The sequence below is a fragment of the Alligator mississippiensis genome, chromosome 3, assembly GCF_030867095.1.
Source record: "Alligator mississippiensis isolate rAllMis1 chromosome 3, rAllMis1, whole genome shotgun sequence".
Lineage (NCBI taxonomy): Eukaryota > Metazoa > Chordata > Crocodylia > Alligatoridae > Alligator > Alligator mississippiensis.
Window position 1 is genome coordinate 85,592,501 of NC_081826.1, and position 19,959 is coordinate 85,612,459.

The window sequence follows — 19,959 nt, forward strand, 5'->3', positions numbered from 1 at the left end:
TCCCTCCCTTTTCTCCCCCCCCCCCCAACACACCCTTCTTTGCTTTGAATTGCCACTGTTTGTAGTCCAGAGTCAAGCTGTGCTTTGAGGTGTTGTGTGAGTGTGCTCTTCACCCGCATTTTATTCCAGAGGTGGACACACACACACACACACACGGGGCGGGGGGGGGCACCCAAATTGGGCCGGGATGCAACCTGCAGACAACTTCAACCAAAGCAAGGAGCAAAAAAATAACCCCAAAGCCTGGGCTCTAACTCACACTTGGATGGGGGTTGGGGGCGGGGGGGAGAAAGTTGTTGCTTTGGAAATCTGCCCTCCTCGGTGATGTTGCAAAGCTATTTCTCTCTTTCCCTTCATTCTGAAGCAAGGCTCTGTCGCCCCCCCAAAATAATAATGATGATAACAAAAAAGCAGTGGTGGGCTGCTTCCCAGGCTGGCCCTGGGTGCACGGCCAACCACCATGGCTCGTGGCGATTGTGTCCCAAGACCAGCCCAGCAGCGGCAAGACAAGTAACGGGAGGCAGCCGGGGCTCTGCGTGGAGGGCGGCTTGGCTGAGGGGCTTTTTGTTTTCGGTTGAAACAAAGTTGCAGAGGGTTGGGGCTTTTTATTTTCTTTTGGGGTGGGGTGCGATCCAGTGTGATTGGGATGGCCCGAGGGCTCCCGTTTCTCTTGCTCTCAGTTGGAGAAGGAAGTTTTTTTTTTTAATTATGATTATTATTCGGGGGTGGGGGGCCTGTGTTGTGTTGGGTTTTTTGGAGCCGGGGGTGGGCTTTGGTGGGAGGGCCGGCTGGAAGTTGCCGATGCGGAGCTGGAGTTGGCGGAGCCGGAGCTGTGCTGGAATGTGGGAGCGCGGAGCCGGGACCACGTGCAGGGCCCCCCACCCCTGCGCCGGAGAAGGAGGCCGGGGGGCGGGGGGGGGGGGGGATTTGAGAGCAAAAGAGGGAGGAGGGGGCATTAAGGAGGAGGAAAAAATACTCAGGAGCCTTTAAGGAGCGTACACAGAACTGAGCCCCGAGGAGGCGGGAGCACAGGCCCCGGAGGAGGAGGAGGAGGAAGAGGAGGACAAAGGGCGGCTTGTGAGAATGTGGCGGGGCCCGGGAACGTCCCGGGGAGAGCGGGTCTGCGCCGCCTCCTCTCCTGCCCCATCTGCTGCCTCCCTCCCTCCCACCGGCACCGCGCTGCCGCCTCCCCCAGCCCTGCTGCCCTTCCCCCAGGCTCTGGCAGGAGCATCCTCCCAAGTGTCACCTCCTTTCTCTGCCCCCAGCCAGTCTTGGGGGGCCGTTTCTCCTCCAGCCCCGCTCCTGCTGACTTGATTGAGGGAAAAGCACCCCCTCCGCCAGGGTGGTTTATGAACTCTATTAACACAGCTAATACGCTCACACTTTTTCCCTCCTGGGGACCAGAAAGGAGTGTGAGGGTGGGTGTCACTTTATATAACATCGTTTTCCTTCCCCCCCCCCCCCCAACTCCCTTGGTTTTTCTGTAACCCTAGTGAAGTTGAATAAAACATATGTTACATCAGACCACAGTGGATCAACTATGAGGGGGGGAGAGGGGGTGGAAGAAGAAGGCCCCAAAGAAGGAACGAAGTGCTGAGAATTTAGAAACCTAGAGGTTGTGGCCAGCTGCAAATGGGACCCGCTGGGGATGAGCTGGGGTTTTATTTTTTAAACTGTTTCCTAACTCAAAAAGTAACAGGCTGGATTCTTCCCTCGCTCCCTTAAATACCTTCAAGTGAGTGTAGTGATGCTGTTCGAAAGTGGGAGCAGGGTCAGCTTTTACGGCTGTGTACAGCAGGACTTCATACAGCAGTTTTCTATTTGCCTAAAATAAAACTCTTTCCAGAAGTTCCTCCCTCCAGAGACTTTCTGTTGACTTCAGTGAGTCTCATTTTTTTGCCTCCAAATTTTTAAAAAGCAGGGATGGGAAGGGGAGAGGGAAAAGAAATCTTGGATTAGCTGCTTTGCATTCTGTTGCAGTCTGGATTTAGTTTACTGAAGTTTGTGCAGCTCAGGAGTGCTTTTGTTTGGCATTTTGTGGAAACAAGCGTGGTGTTCCTCACTTACCTTCTTAAAAGGATACCACAAGGAAAGTTCTGTTCATTGTGCCTGCATTTTATTTCCTGAGCTTCCCTAAAAAGTATTTATTTGCACATAGGGTTATCCAGTAGTTGAACTATCACTTTTCCATATTCGTAAGAAGATGTTAAACTAGCTGAACTGAAGAAGACAATGTTAAACCTTTAAATAGTTGATCATAAATCCACAGATGCACAAAAAAATCCAATAAGCAGATGCTTAAAATTGTTGTTCTGTTAGACTAGGAGCATGTTTTAGTCGTACCAATTTGTGTGTACACGTATATTACAGAATAAAAAACTACCTTGGTTCAAGTACCTTTCTGTAAATAACACACTTAAATTTAAAAAAAGGTACATCTTCCATTTTATGTGTAGGTATGAGCATAGTCTTCCTTCTGTTCCAGAAGCTTACGAGCCTCTAAAATGAGCAAATAGTGAAATCCTAGATTTCAGAGAGTGGTTTGGATTTCAGTGACAGCAAACTACAGACTAAAGAAAATCATTTAATATTTAACACAGAGGTATTACACATTTCTTCATAGCCTCTTATTTTGTTTTACTGAAAAACCTGTAAATCAATCACCACATGTAATTATTGCTGTAGTAATTACTTTTGAGAAGTAGATTATCATTATCATTTGTGACCCTTGTTCACATAGTTGACTTTTTCCTATTTCATTTTTCTTGAATAATGCCCATTTTTGAGTGGATAAGTAATATTCAGAGAACAATTTGATTGTAAGATTTCTAAATGGACTAGCAGATTAAATCAGAAAAGAACTTTAAGGGTGCTTTTAGAGACAGCATTTTCATTTCATTGAAAAGGCTGTACTCATCAAATACTACATGGTTATTTTTAATGAAGAGACAATAGCTGTGAGTAACATTGTAAGCAGAATTTTTCAACAGAAAGCTAAATTGCAACCTTAATTTTATATTCTTTCATTCTCTAAATAGTTAGCAGTTGACTTCATGGTAGAAACAACTTATAGTTTAAAAATAAACAATTTTGCAAACTATTTTACTGAGAAACTATATTGCATCAATGTATGCAAATGAGTTTTTTAAAACCATGAGTTCTGTTTTCACATGTAAATAAAATATAGAGCTACACATTAAATTTCCAATTTGTCATGTACTTAGCAACTCTTTCTGGGAGAAAGGTATAAAAGGTATTTTTGATATGGCTGTCACTTTTGATAACATAATTTGAAACATATCTTAGGGGAATAGTGACACAATACAGGTAAATACTTTTCTTTAAAACAACATGAGAATTGAGTTTTAGGGAGTTCTTATATGGAATGGATGAAGGTAATGTTCATGAGAAATCTAGGTATTAAGAACTTACTAATGACTAAATTTCTTCTGTTTTTTGGAAATAGGTTTGTTTTGAATGAGCTGTATTAAGTTTTCCTTTTTTTTTTTTTTTGGTTCATTGCTAGGTTTGACCTAATTATGCTAGGAACTTTTACTAATATTTCAAAATCTGGCATGTAACTATGTAAGAAGCTCGGCAGGGCAAATACTAGCTATTGCTCCAGCCTTTCAAAAATAATAAAAATATTTATGTAATTATACAGAAAATTGTCGTTATTGTTTATAAAAATCTGTATACCATATACATTCACTTCTGGGCCATGGCAAAACACAACTGGAAATAGTTTTTCATCCCCAAACATTTTAAAACATGATCTTTAATTTGAATATCTTTTGTGAGTTAAAAAAAAAGTTCATCTATCAGGTTGTTCTTAATCAACCAAGAATCAGTTGTATTGAACTTGTCAGTGTTGACCTATTTTTCATTTTGCTAGTTTATTTGTCCCATTTACTGTGGTAAGTTTCTGAAAGGCATCTTTAGTGAGTGACTTTTTACTGATCAAAACCATCTTTAATTCAGACTTAAAAAAAAAGAATATGATGAGTGGAGTCCAAGATGGTCAGCAATATAGAAAAATATTCAGAATAAAAGCCCATACAGAGCCCAGTGTCAAAAGAAGGGGATTAGGGATCGAGCATTTATGTACCTGTTAAAACTCAAAATACCTGAGGGCTAGGCAATCCCTATGTATATTCATAAAGCCATACTTGGGACCTCCTGAGATGAGGGGGGAAGAATAATTCATTTGTCTTGTTTAATTTGGCCATTTGAATAACCAACTCTTTTTGTAAGCTGGCACACTTTGTAGCTATCATATTTGGGCAACTGACCCTTTTTTCACTTGTGGGCTTCTTTTTTTGTCCACATTAAAGGTTTTTGATCAGAAAGCAGTTGTTTAGAAATGCATTGAAATTGTAAAAATGCAGTCCTCCATACTGTCTCTAAAGAAAAAAGAGCTATTTGTTGCACAGTTTGAATGAAAATACAATCCTAACGTATTTTTACATCCATATCTGCTCCGACCCAAAGTCAAGTAATATCCATTAGGCTAAAATTGCTGGTGAAAAATCACTGGAAATTGTAGGTGTTAAATAAGTCACCACAGGGAGCAAGTCTTTTCCCACAAATTTAATAGAAACATTAAACTCTGTAGTCCTTATTTAAGCATTTTTATTTTTCGTTGTCGCTTCAAAATGAATGTCCTTGCAGTGATATTTTAGTTTTATGACTATTGGACTCAATTTACTGAATGCTTGGCTCTTAGAAGAGAGGGAAAAATTACCAAATGTACTATACATGTAAATTCTACCTCATATAGGCACATATCTTAAAATGATATCATAGCAAGGCCATGTGTTTCTTAGGGTTGTACATTCTTTCATATTGTCTAAATTAGCAACTGTAACATAACTTATGTGAAGCATTGGTGGACTGGATAAAATGTGATCATGCTTAATGTTACCTGTTTTCTCATAAACATTTGAAGTATAATATTTCTTGTACAAAAGTCATAGATGCTATGGCGTACTGCTTTTGCAGGTAGCCTGGTAGTGGACTATAACAAAAAGATTACTGTGTAGTAACAATAGCTCAGAGAGAGTTTGACATCCAGATCCCTTTTGAACAGTAGCCCTTTTATTTCTCTGTGTTTCTACCAGTTAAATGTTTATTTCTTTTTACCCCAAGAATCCTGAATCTTGGAATTGTACAGACGAGATGCTAAAGTTATTAGATTGACTGCTGATTGGACTGTAATCATTCGGCATGAACACGTACATTAATTAGTGTTGGCATGACTCCTGTGAACTTGGTGTAAAGTTCCAGCACTGTTGATCCAAAGACCTTTTTTTCTGGAGCTCAGCAGTTCTGGCACCATTGTTTTAGAGAAGAACAAAAAGAAAAATTGTAAGATTCCATTTGTGCTGAGAAGCAAAACCATCTGTTTGAGACAGGAGTAGACTGATGGCTTTCATATGACCAAGCCAAAAAAGGGCATATATTAAGATACCGAATATAAAAGTACACCTGAAAAATCAATTTACAAAGCGATTTAAAATCAGAATCTTCTTGTAATACAGACATATATAGCTGTTTCTTTTTGACTTGCCATCTCCCCAGCCTTTAGTAATTCTCATTGACATTAGTGATGGCTGATGATGATGCCCGAACTTCAGGATTTACAACAATGATATAATTATTTTGGGGACCAGTGCGCTCTTTTGGACCTTTTTCTTTCATCTCTTAGGTGCAGGTACTGTTACTGGTGAACATTGCATCTCTGAATTGTTAACTCAATTGCTAGTTGCTGTAAGGTTGAAATCTTTGGACAAAGATGTACTGAAAGGATTAGAAATACTGCTTGGGCTTTTTTTCCTAGTAGCTGTTAACTCGGGCAACAAGGGAAGTTGTCAATATGGAGACACTTATCTAACATGTGTAGGATACCATTATCCACCAAGATCTAAGATTTCTTGAAAGGCTATATGCTTCTCTGTAATTCATTCAGTGTAACTTGCAAGTGGTTTAACAGCTCGCATTTCTTTGCTATGAAATGCATTTTTGAGCATTAAAAACTCATATGTTTTTGTAAAACACTATCTTGTAATTATTTGTAAATGAGAAAAGGATCCATAAAGAACTGTTAGAATTAATTATTTTCTGTGTAAAACACTGTACATAGACTATTTTGGAGCCAGATTTTTAAATTGATTTAAGAATATGGCATGAATGCTGATATCTTAAGACAAACCTCAAACATTTTCCCAGATGTATCTGAAGTTTTCCATATGTTCCTAGGGTGCTGTCAAAAGTAAAAAATTAGTCCCCACTTCGAAGGGTGGGGAAAATGCAACTTTCTAATCCAATTTCAATTAAATCAGAAACATGATTATATAATTTTCTCCTCATGGGGACTATGTTTAGCAGTTCTATGTGTTTTATTTGTTGCTGTAAAAGTGTACCTGTCTAGTTTTAAATATATTTGCAGTGCTCTTACTACAAAGCCATTGAAACATAAGCATTAGAGTTTTTCAGCTGTACTGTTTATAAGAGTCAGATAGCAGAAGGGAAGCTTTTAAATACTTTAAAATCATTATGCAACACTTGGCAGGCAAGTCTGACAAAAGATGAATATGAGAAAACTGAATAGAGTACTGTAGTAGGTTTTGTTTTTGTTTTAACTTTAATTTTAGACAACTTGGGCTTGTAGTGTGCATCACATTTCAACGCAAGTATGAGTAATTATGCTAGCTTAGCAATTATTAGACATGAAAATAATTCTGTTAGATGTGAATCCTCCTAAACTTTAGTAGCTTTAGTTTTAGCTAGGATAAAGGATTAAGTAATAGTTAGCCAAATGCCTCAGAACTGTCATAGCAAAAAAGCTAGGGCTGATTTTTAGGGGTATAGGTTGTAGCCGTGTTGGACTAAGAACATAGGCAGATAAGGTTCTTTGGGTCAATCTGATATCTTTTATTAGACTAACTCAAATAGTTGGAAAAAATTCTTCCTTGCAAGCTTATGGGTTTATTTTTAAGGATTTCTTGATCACACTATATTACAATTAGCATTTTCATCTAGTCCTCTTACTTTCTTGAGTTTGTAATTTGGTCCCCCAAATTCTGCTTTTTATTTTATGTACAGGTGTGTAAAGTATTCTTAATGTCCTCACCATTTTTGACCAATGTTACAATACTATTTAAATGAGAAGTATGACCATTTTTATTTTTTCTTTCAACCACTTTATTACTTAAAAAATATACACATATATACTTCACGCAATATATATTACATATATAATATAAAGGTACAGAAACATGCTTAAAGTTCTGTTTCCCTCCAGCCTCCCTACCCCCAGTTTTTCAATATTTAATCTATTATGTAGCCCGTATTCTTCTGGGATATGTTTGTATGCAGCTTTTAATTTTTTTAAGTGGAGAGAGAGTATGCATGATGCACAGCTGCTTTTTTTTCCCCCTTGAACCTCCTTTACTTGGTATACTGTAAGCACAGGAGGATTGTCAGTTATCCATATATTAAAAACTGCCTAAATCCTGCACCAACGGCAGGCTTGATTTTTGTTTGTTTGTCATTGACTTCACATGAGCAAGACTGAAGCCTTATAGTTTGCATGTGTAATTAGTCTGAAATGTTTCCTTCTGAATATATGTGCACTTTTTCTAAGGTTATGACTTTTTCCATCTCAATCTCTTAAGGATTCCCATCAACCCCACATGATGTTTCTTTTGATATAATAACTCTCTTTTTTAACTTTCTTTGGTGTGGTAAATGTTTGCTATTCAACGATTCTCTTTTTTCCCCATCTTTACTGGTAACTTGATAGAAAGATGTTAAATTTGAAAATTCCAACCTTTGGTCAAGGAGCCCTCCGGGTAGAACATCATTTGACACCTTTTTGTACACCGGTGCAAAACAAGCAGTGTGGGAAAAATATTCAGCATCTCAGGGCACCCAATTTTTACATGGAACATGAGGCAGGAAAATCTGTTGTCGAGTTGTTATTCTTCAGTAGCTGTTCCATGGTAATTGTGATGTGGAATAAGAGTGTCCACATGGGGCGCTAATAAAGAATAGCAATCGCACTTTAAATTTACACCCTAGTTTATTGCATAATAGCTTCCTTGTATGTAGTCGAATCTCTAAACTTGTAACTATCTTTACTATTGTCAGACTCAATTTTACCTGCTTAATACATTTTTTAAAATGATGCTTTGGCATCTGGTTTGGAACTAGTGATTTCTTTTTTTGTTAGTTTTCTTTTTTTTTTTTTTCGTTTGGTAAAAAACAAACCTTATTAAAATGCTTTGTTGTCATTATGAGGTTATGTCCTTGGAAAGACTAGGTAAAGCTTTAGTTGACCAAACTTCCTTTTGCACTGAATTATATTGGCATTCTTTTTTTCTAATGGTGTCAGTGAAGTTTCCAACTTCAATAGTCTCTGTTTGTGTATGTGTGCCTGTTGGGAAAGGGGGGGGCATTAATTATTCTCCATTTCCAAGGAACACAATTACAAGGAAGGAACTTTCTGATTCACTAATCCCAGGACAACAGGAACATCAAGATGCATGCCGTTGTAACTCTTTTTTTTTATTCTGAAAATGGGTGGAGGAAATGGTTGGCTATTGGCCTTTGTGTGTAACTGCTGGGAAGGGATTGGATTACATAGCTGAAGGGCCAGAACAGGGGAAAAATATTTGTCTTATGACTTGGTGAAGCTGTTGAATAGATGATCAGAAGACTAGTGAGCCAAATACAAATATAATTCAAGAGAGGAAGGGAGTAAGCATAGAGGGCTATGTCCATAAAAGATTTGGTATTCTAGAGCTCAGCCTTGCTATGTTCTAGCTTTTAGGTCAGTGCTTCCCAAACTTTTCCTCAGCATGACCCCATTTCCTCAGCATGGCCTCTCACTCCCAACTTGCAGCCTCCACCCCTGACGTGCTTCTCACTCCCGACCCAGCTGGTGCCCAAGGGGCCAACGCCTTCAGGCCTCTGTCACCCCCCGGCAGCGCTTGATCCCCAGTTGCCACCCAGAGGAAGCAGCAGCAACTGAGGCCAGAGTGCAGGTCCTGGCTCCTTGCCTCCCCCCCCCCGCCCCCCCACCTCATCCTCTCCCCAGCAGGAGGCATAGCCAGAGGAAAGCCCATGAGGGGTTGGGGGAAGATGTGGGCTGCCTGCTGTGGACTTGGGGCTCTGTTCCCTGCTGCCTTTCGCTGGGGGCTCTGTAGCCCAGCAGGCAGGACCTGGTGCAGGAGACAGCGCCATGGTGCAACCCCATCCACTGATGTTGCAGCCCCATTTGGAGTCATTACCCTCAGCTTGGAGCTGCTGTTTTAGGTATCTTGCCACCTAATGGAAACACCGTGTGGAGTTAGGTGCTTACTTTCTGCATATGATGAATGGGAACTGTTGGCTGCCTAAGAAAGGGAGCCATATATGATAGCATACTGAGTGAGCACTGTTTAGGCTAGCCAATGGAAACTGCAAAGGACATCATATAGAATCATAGAAAATTAGAGTTGAAAGGGACCTCCGGAAGTCCCTCTGCTCAAAGTAGGACCATCCCCAATTAGATCATCCTAGCCAAGGCTTTATCTAGCTGGGTCTTAAAACCTCCAAGGGTGGAGATTCTACCACCTCTCCAGGTAACCTGTTTTAGTGCTTTACTACTCTTCTAGTGAGAAAGTTCTTCCAAATACCTAAGTTAAACTTTCCATGATGCAACTTGGAACCATTGCTCCTTGTTCTGTCATCTGCCACCACTGAGAGCAGTTTAGCTTCATCCTCTTTGGAACCACCCTTCAGGTAGTTGAAGGCTGCTATTAAGTCCCCTCTCAGTCTTCTCTCTCTAAACTAAATAAACCCAGTTCTTTCAGTCTCTCCTCATATATGCCCCAGCCTCCTAACCATTTTTGTTGCCCTCTGCTGGACCCTCTCCAATTTGTCCATAAGCTTTCTCCCTCTCAGGGACTTGGATATCTAACTCTGGCCTTGCAGGAGACACTTTCCTCCACAAAGGTGTCACAGCCCTAAACATTCTGCTGTTAAAATTGGGTCCCCTAACCCTTTATTTAAAAAAACTGGAAAGGGGCTAAATGATGGCAGGAGGACAAGGGAGAGGGCCTGGGTGCATGTTATCCTCCCTGCTTTATCCCTGATGATTATGTACTTCTCCATCATTTAGGACATGGGTTCAATTCCTTCCTCTGCCTGAGAGGATGAGAGTCATAGTTTCATAGTTTCTAGGGTCAGAAGGGACCTGAACAGACCATAGATTCATTGATGTTAGGGTCGGAAGGGACCTCAATAGATCATTGAGTCCAACCCCCTGCATAGACAGGAAAGAGTGCTGGGTTCAGATGACCCCAGCCAGATGCCTATCTAACCTCTTCTTGAAGACCCCCAGGGTAGGGGAGAGCACCACCTCCCTTGGGAGCCCATTCCAGATTTTGGCCACTCTAACTGTGAAGAAGTTCTTCCTAATGTCCAGTCTAAATCTGCTCTCTGCTAGCTTGTGGCCATTATTTCTTGTGACCCCCAGGGGCGCCTTGGTGAGTAGAGCCTCACCAATTCCCTTCTGCGCCCCCATGATGAATTTATAGGCAGCCACAAGGTCTCCTCTCAACCTTCTCTTGCAGAGGCTGAAGAGGTCCAGGTGCCCTAGTTTCTCCTTCTGCAAGCCCGTAACCATACGAGTGGCCCTTGTCTGGACCCTCTCCAGGTTATCCACATCCCTCTTGAAGTGTGGCACCCAAAACTGGACGCAGTATTCGAACTGCGATCTGACCAGCGCCTGATAGAGGGGAAGTATCACCTCCTTGGTTCTATTTGTCATGCATCTGCTGATGCATGATAAAGTGCAGTTAGCTTTGCTGATGACTTTGTCACGCTGACAGCTCATGCTCATCTTGGAGTCTACTAGGACTAGATCATCAAGTCCGACCCCCTGCCTTGGGCAGTAACAAGTGCTGGGATCATAATACCCCAGCCAGATATCTTTCCAACCTCCTCTTGAAGACCCCCAAGGTAGGGGAGAGCGCCACCTCTCTTGGAAGCCCATTCCAGAGCCTGACAGCCCTAACTGTAAAGTCCATATTTCCCAAAAAAGTTCCCTAACTGCACAGCTATTGTATGGTATTTTGGACTAATGGGGGATACTTTCAGTTACTCTTGTCAAAGTTGTTTCTGTCATTCATTGTGACAGAGAGAGGGAGTCATAGCTTCCACTAAGCTTTTGATTACGAAAGGGGATGCAGCCACCTGCACATTCCTCCAGTGACTTACGCTAGCCCACTATTGTAGTTATGCTCTGAGAACAGTCTGTTAGACTGAACAGGTGTGGTAGGTAAGGAGACAATTAGTGTGTGAATCCCAATGAGATTTTGGCATGAGCTGAGCACATAACTGTATAGTCCACGTTGAGGTACTTCTGAGCTTGCTGGGAAGCCACTCTGTACGTGCCTAGGGAAACCTAAATTCTGAATATGAATGCACAGACTGGGACAAATTCCTGAGTACATTTCTGGATGCAGAAAGGTAAAAGACTGAAAATATAAGAGAAGGAATAAAAAGTGAAAGAAAATCATGGAGCAATTTTGTCAACTCCATGGAAATGACCCGCTATTAAACTTTTGGATAAAGAATGATCTGGGTCATACCTATATGCATTTTAAGAGCTGTTTTTTTATTAATATAAACATGTATACTTTTTTATATCAAAGACAGCCTTCAAGACGAAGCCATAGTTTTCTTTGGCATGGGAACAGAGTCAGTGCAAAGACATAATCTATCCATCTCGTATTAGATAGCTAAAAAAAGTGACCTCACTTTCAGAGGTAGTGAGCATCTACAGCACACCAAGGACATTCACTACCTTTGTTTAGATCTTTAAACTTCAGGCAAGTAGATCTGAATATTTTGGATCACCTCCCTTCCCTCGCTCCCACTTTGTGTGATCTATAGTTCCAGTTGTTTCCAGTGTGTTTTCTGTTTTTAAATACTAGTGGATGTATTAGCCTGTGGAAATAGCCTACATTCATGATTATGTCACTTTTACTATTTTATCTATGACTAACAAAAGTTAGGAGAGGGGAGTTTATATATAGCTGTAATTAAATTATGTGGACTCTGAACCTTGAATTGGTTTGCATTAAAAAATGACTTTGTAAATGTGTGCGTGTGTGGGTGTATGTGAAGCTCCAAACCTACTTTGGATATTCTTCCCACTTTTTATCACAGTATCATGTTTGCCTTTGATAGGGACCTACTTAAATTGCGGTTTTGCAATTTCTGTGGAAATTGGGGAAAATGGCAGTTTCTGCAGTCACCATGAAAGATGGGGTTTCCTGTGATTTTTGCACAGTGTTGTTGTCCCCCCCCCCCCCCCCTCAAAGCTTACTGGAATAAAAAGAAAACATGGCAATACCAGCAGCCATAGAGCATGTGATTTGAGAGATAGCTACTGAGAGACTGAGGTAGTGATGTAGACTCAGTGAAGGCACCAGTCAGGAAAGTGAAAGGGTTTCAGTACCATCTTTTAAGAAGCCAGATGTAACGCTGCACCAATGTTGCCATGTGAAGATGAGTGATTGACCTCTTGGCCAGTCAGCAATGAGGGGCAGGTCTGCAAGGGCCCCTCAACCAATCAGTGGCAAGGAGGGCTTGCAGCAAAGAGACTGTGAAATTGGCTCTGTCCACTGCAAGCGGCTTGCAGAAATCCCTTTGTCTCTCTGTGATTTCACTAGGTCCTTACCTGTGATTCTGTTCTTTAAAATGGCAAAAAATAGGTATCTCAGATCTTTCAGTAGAAAGGAGTAGGGGTATGTGAAGCGGGCCCTATTCAATTTGGATTCGGAGTCGGCCCGAATCAGGGAAAGTGATTCTGTTTGTTGATTTGGATCACTGTCCCTGATTCTATTCGGCCAAATCCAAATCTGAAGATTCGATGCTGATTCGGAGAATCAGCAATTTGGACACAGACACAGCTTTAAAGTTTTTTCTACATACTATGAGGTATTAGAAATGTGAACGCTGCAATCCCGGGGGGGATGGAGCATCCCATAGGAGCGTTGTGAGGGCCCTCCACATGCTCAGTGGTGAACTCGGAAGTGGACTGGAAATACTTCCGGGTCTGCCGGGGAGCATGCAGGGGGCCCCCCCACATCCCCTCGGCTTGGCCATTGGCTGCAGGGGGGGTCCCAGGTGCCCCCCTGACCCAGGAGGCGCCAGTCACCAAGCCAGGGGGCGCAGGGGGGCCCCCCTGTGCACTCCCCGGCAGACCCGGAAGTGGACCAGAAGTGCTTCTGGTCCACTTCCAGGTCTGCTGCCGAGCATGCTGGGGAGCCCCCTGTGCTTCTGTGGGACACTTCCTGTTCCCCAGCATCTCAGCGCTCACAAGCCCCTGCTACATTAGAGGCATGTAGAAAAAACGTTTACAACTGTCTCTATGTCTGAATCTCCAAATCTTTCCAAATTGATTCAGAGGGTTCTAGTTCAGTTGGAGAGATTAAAGGGTCCTCTGATTTGATTCAGATTCGGAGATTTGGCCACTGAATCGGGCCAAATCTTCGCCGAATTGAATTGGGGACCAAAGTTTCACACAGCCCTAGAAAGGAGTTCATGGAAAACATACAGTTTAAAGAGAAGGAGGATTGTCAAGTGGTCTCAGTGTTGAGCTGGGGCACTTGAAGCCACTTCATTTCTCTGCTAGAGTTCTACCATATGGTCCTATCCTATATGCCTTAGCCCCATTATCTATGGCAGAGCTGTTAAATTTTGGCATGGCTGGGGGCTACATACCACAGTGGCCATAGGTTGCGGAGGCAGGCCTCTGGGATTCTCCCCACCCACCATGCAGGCAGCACTAGCAGCACCCCCTGGACCCCTTCTTTTTGAATGGGCTGCATGAGCAGCACTGCATGGGCTGTACAGATGGCACACAGGCCCCTGAAACTTTCCCCACAACATGGCAGTAGATGAGATAGCTGGAGTGGCCCAAAGGCCACCAGTTGGACAGTCCTGGTCTGTGCAATGACATAATGTTCTAAACGAGTGTCTGTAAAAAGTTTTAAAAGCTTTGAGTGTCTTGGGGAAGAAGTATTTGTTTCAGCTTGTCTATTACTCTTATTAATATGCCAACAAAAAGTGATTTACAGTGTGTTCCAAGAGTGTGTTCATGGATAAAGGTGGTAGGCCAAACCACAGAACAGGGTTAATTTAGGGTTTATTTGTACTATGTTACCAGTTCATGCTACCTGAGAATGGCAAACCTGGGTTGTCTCACTGCCTTGGTGTAGATATTAGAGGTGCAGTGATATATAGGTGCCATATCAGACTGGCACCAATAAAAGGAAGATTAACATTATTGGCTTTTTTTGGCTGGTGTAGCTGATAATGCATTGATAAATGTAATATGCCTTGTGGCTGGGGCCCCCAGACACTACATGCATGCGCACAGCTGCAGCATGCACATGGCCAGGACTGCAGCTGGGCAGCATGGGGAAACGGGGGTAGGGGGGTGGCAGATCAAGGCCCCCCACAGTGAGGGACTGGGGCTGGGCTGCGGCTGGGGCATGGCAGTGAATGGGACCCCAGGGCCATGGTGGGGAGCGGCATGGAGTTGTAGGCAGCTCGTCCAGGGCATCAGTGTCCCGGCACTTAAAAAAAGGACATCAGAGTGCTTGAAATAAGGCTCATCAAAGCTTTAGTTCAAGCACCACCACCACCATTTTTAAGCGCCAGGGTGCTTTTAACCAGAGTGGAGCTGAGCGGGGCGAGGGTGGAGGTGAGCTGCCTGCTGTGGGTTCAGGGTTCTCCTCCTTGCTGCCTTTGCCTGAGAGTCACGTGTTGGCTGCACCATGTCCCCAGCCCGTCTGGCAGCAGTGGCAACAGTGAGCTGTGCCTCCTGCTGCTGGATGGGCAGGGGATGTGGAATGGCCAGCACGCAACTCCCGGGACAAAAGCTGTAGGGTGGAGAGCCCACAGCAGGCAGCCTGCCTCCGCCAGGCCTCCTAGTACTTACAAATGGTTGTGGCGGTGCTTGAACTAAAGCTTATTTGATGAGCTTTAGTTCAAGCACCCCGTCACCATTTTTAAGCACTGGGATGCTGATCCCCTGGACGATCCATCCTGCTCCCTGCCCTGGGCCCAGGATCCCATTCAATGCCTTGTCCCACTCCCTCCCTCATCATGGGGGTCTCAATCTGCCTCCACACCCCTTTGCTTCCCCACACTTATCTGCAAGGCACTGATCTCCGTGCTGCCCGGCTGCATTCCTGTAAATTGGTTTTCATAGATTCATAGATGTTAGGGTCGGAAGGGACCTCAATAGATCATTGAGTCCAACCCCCTGCGTAGGCAGGAAAGAGTACTGGGTCTAGATGACCCCATCTAGATGCTTATCTAACCTCCTCTTGAAGACCCCCAGGGTAGGGGAGAGCACCACCTCCCTTGGGAGCCCGTTCCAGACCTTGGCCACTCTAACTGTGAAGAAGTTCTTCCTAATGTCCAATCTAAATCTGCTCTCTGCTAGCTTGTGGCCATTATTTCTTGTAACCCCTGGGAGCGCCTTGGTGAATAAATCCTCACCAATTCCCTTCTGTGCCCCTGTGATGAACTTATAGGCAGCCACAAGGTTGCCTCTCAACCTTCTCTTGCAGAGGCTGAAAAGGTCCAGTTTCTCTAGTCTCTCCTCGTAGGGCTTGGTCTGCAGGCCCTTAACCATACGAGTGGCCCTTCTCTGGACCCTCTCCAGGTTATCCGCATCCCTCTTGAATTGCGGCGCCCAGAATTGCACGCAGTACTCCAACTGCGGTCTGACCAGCGCCCGATAGAGGGGAAGTATCACCTCCTTGGACCTATTCGTCATGCATCTGCTGATGCACGATAAAGTGCCATTGGCTTTTCTGATGGCTTCGTCACACTGCTGACTCATGTTCATCTTAGAGTCCACTAGGACTCCAAGATCCCTTTCCACTTCCATGCCACCCAGCAGGTCATTCCCTAGGCTGTAGGTCTCATTTTTCCTCCCTAGGTGCAGCACTGGTTATCAGATTGGTATCGGCTGTTATGCCTGGTGAATAATTGGCTATCAGCATTGGCCAAGAAAATCTTCATTGGTGCACCCCTAGTAGACATGTACCTTCTGGTTTAACTCTCCTGAAAGCAAAATAGGTTATAAGTTTAAAAATGTGTTAGGATTCTCTGTGTGTGACAGGATGGAGTTTTTACTCAGTTTCTCAGGGATGTTTTGTGCCTCCTAACATGGCTCAGTGGGTCACATTTGGACATTATCAGCCTGGAGTATGAGGCCTAAAAGAGAAAGTTCAAAGTTCCCCCCCCCCTCACTTTAATATACCAACACGAAGGAAAGTATGGAAGAAGAAAAGTTCCTCCTTAAGTTTAGGTGCAGCCCAGGAAAACACTGTTGTTTCAACATAAGGATAATATTTTTCCAACCAGCCTAGCTGATTGGGAACTCCCAGGTCAGCTTTTATACAAAAATAACTGAAAAAGAAAGCTCAATGGATGGACAGACTGGGACAAGGATAAAAAGAATAGGAACATCATGAGAGCTGTGAGGCAATGTCTGTCTCCAGCAAGAAGCAGGTGTGAGGAGAGGAAAGGTTGGTGGTAAATAATCAGACATTAAATGTTTTGTTTTTTCAAATGGACTCCCTTTTTACTGTTATATTTTTAAGTATATTTAAAGAAGATCTTATTTTGTTGCTGCTTGGAGGTGGGACATGTGGTAATGCTTAAAAAAAAGAGTGAGGAAGGACCTGAGTTTACTCTGAAATACATGTTTGGTAATAGGATTTATATACATTTTAAAATGTATAAAATAAAAATTCTGTTCAGTGTTTTTAATGAAAGTGGGTTACTGAGGCTCAGAAAATGAGGCCTTAATTAATCACCCACCAAATATTGACCAGTAAAAGTGCAGGATGTCTTAGTGCAGTTTTATAATGTACTTAAAATATTTACCAACTTAATTTAAGTAGAGCCATATCATTCCCTCTCAGGCACATATATGACAGTGGTAGGAGTGAAAATGTGTGCGTGGGTCTTTGTTTGTCGAATGATATATATTTTTTTTACTTTCTTTTAGAAGAACCAAAGGTATACGGGAAAGGGTGACAAAACACCTGTTAAAAAATGTATTGTAAGGTATGTTCAGATTGCAGAAAGTACTGTTGTGTAGAGATGCACAAGCTAGCTTGGGTATTAGAAGTAGTAGCTGTGTTAGCTGGCCAGGATAATTTACTCTGCTTCTTCGGATAATGTGCCTAGACTGCTTCTAGTACCTAAGCTAGTGTGTTTAGATGTAGCTTGGGTACCTCTAATTGCACTGCATTGTGTCATGTAATCAAATCCAAAGAAGTCCTGCTAAGTGCTGAATATCTTTAAACTCCATTGAATTTAAAGGGATTTGAGAACCCTCAGCACTTCATGGGCGTGGATCTTATATTTGCCTCCTGATAAGTTATCCACCTACTAAATCTTATTGCTATCCTGTACATTAAATAGTAAGAATGATTGCTTTTTTGTTTGTATTTGGTGAAGAGGATGAGAGAAGCAAAGCAGAAAGATACTTTGAGAAATTACAGTAATTTGTAGGTACTAAAATAATGGCACACACGTTTCATTTCTGTTCTGTCTGGGTAACTCTGTAAATTGTGTATTGATTATGCTAATATGGCTAGTGTCTCTATTACTTGTCTGCAGATATTATTCAAACATGTAGATTCAAGGTACGCTTTGCAGAGTTGTCATCCGAGGAAAAAAAAGCCTTTGTGCAAGATGAGTTTATTGAAGATTAATTTAATGCTTATGACAATTTATGGACTAACTATTGAGTTGTAGAAAATGCAAAGTGCAAATTAAAAAATATATATTGTAAACCATTTTTTTACCTACCCCCAACCACCTTTGTTATTGTATTAGGTTTATATTGTTTTCTATCCCTTAAAGAACATGTTTTAGGAAGAGTACTAAATCAATAACAATCTATTTTTATAGTTTATTTTGGGATATGTGGCTTCTCTTGCTTTGTTTAACAAGCTGAGAAGAGCCTCAGACATTCAGGGCAGTATGTATTTTTTTTAAATTTATTAACCCACACAGAGTAGAAGAAAATAGACTTTTTTCAATTATCTGTGGCTTTTATTTTATTATAGTTTGCAATAGCTCAAAAGCCATAAATCATAGCCCATGTTCTCCATAAAAGATTCCCTTTTAGTGAAAATGCTCCTTTTTCCATTTCTATTTTCATCTATTTCTCTTCCCTACAAGGTCTTCTCAAGCATGCACTGTTGCTGTCTGGCGGTTTCTTATAGCATTAACTCCGGCAGACTGACTCTTCCATGTGGGGCAGCCTAGTTATTTAGTGAGATCTGGGTCCTTGGCAAAGGGGAATGTATGAATTTTTTCAGTGTTAGCTCTATAGGCTCTTCCTCCCCTGTAGTCATGCCCTGTGTCACACTGACTAGTTTCTATGCAGAAGGGGTGAAATCCTGCTTAGCTGGTAGAGGCTGCTGTAGAGTAATGGGAAGTTAACCACATTTTCAGAACCTGTGTCAGATCTTGCTTGTTCCTGCCACTTACTGGCTTAAGTGACGCTAATTGTATACAAAAAAGGAAAGAGCCATAATAGTGTTACCTTTTTTGTTGCTTGGAATCTTCTAGTTCTGGGCATGTGAAATGGTCTGAATTCAAACCAGGGTTGGCTCTGGATAACAAGTAGCTACAACCAAAGCTTAGCAGCCTAACCTTCCACATAGATAAAACTTCTTATTTAGAAACAGGTTTTTTTTCAGCAAAGTTTAAAAATTGATCAGGGTCCAAGCTACAAGTTCTTAGAAAGAAAGAAGTGAAATGATCGAATTCTATTTTGTCCCTATTGAAATTATCTTTTAAAAACGTTAATGCAGACAGATTTTTTGACCGTCGAGAAGTGCACTGCCACAGTTATTTTGGCAAGCAGTTTGTGTTTCGAAGTACTTTTCTTTTTAAATGTAATCAAGTAAATGCATAGCAGGGTATTGATAATTTAGTTCTTTTAGAAGCTGGCACTGTTTTTTGATCTAGCCAGCAAAGTAATGTTTCCACAGCTAGCAAAACAGGTGACCCTGTGGTCATAAACACTTAATTGTGCAGACAAGGAATCTTGTTAAATCTGAAATAATGATATCACAATAGTATCTAGAATTAATATTTAGCCATAACATTACAGCATAAGTAGGGCGACCATATTGTTAAAGGAATCTGGGAATAGGGTAAGGGAATCTGGGTCGGGCAGTGCTAATGTAAACACATACCTCCACCGACCGTGTGTGCACATGTGCGTACACACATACACACCCATGGCTTCTAGGAGCCCTGATGGCAGGGTGGGGCAGGACAACGTGGAGGCTGTGGCTGGCTCCATACCCCATGTGCAGATGCTGGACCTGGCTGGGAGTGTCTCCACCCCTCTCACCACTGGCAGCCACCCAGGGCTGCCATGTGCAGCCTGGGCCTTCGCAGCAGCAGGGAACAAGGCTGCAGGCGGCAGGCAGCCATCCCGGTTGAGGGGCAGTGCCCAACCCACCCCGCCTTCAGCTACTGCTCAGCAGGAGCTGGCTCAGGCACTAAGGGTGACAGTAGCCTTTGCCTCTTCCTGCAGCACCTGAATCCAGGACTTTTGCTTCAATTTACACCAATCGGCTGGGATGCTGGGACATCCTGCAAAATTTGGGACTGTCCCAGCCAATCTGGGACACATGGTCACCCTAAGCATAACCTATTCAGATCCTGGGGTTTACAAGCTTTTGCTTTTCCTGGTCCCTGAGGGTTCTTCCTTCATTGATAATCCATCATTCTCACTATTTGGTAGTTACTGATGTAGGGCATGCCAAATATTTAAAATGTTAAGAGGACATTATTGTTCACAACTATAGTCTTGGAATATAAGTAATATTTTTAAGGTTATTAACTAGA

The 19,959-nt window shown here is 42.5% G+C and overlaps 1 protein-coding gene across 5 annotated transcripts in view; it reads left to right on the forward strand.

Moving 5' to 3' along the window:
* ZNF521 (zinc finger protein 521) overlaps positions 1-19,959 on the forward strand; it is a 288,309-nt gene that overhangs the window by 1,265 nt on the left and 267,085 nt on the right. The gene's annotated exons all lie outside the window — the stretch shown is intronic.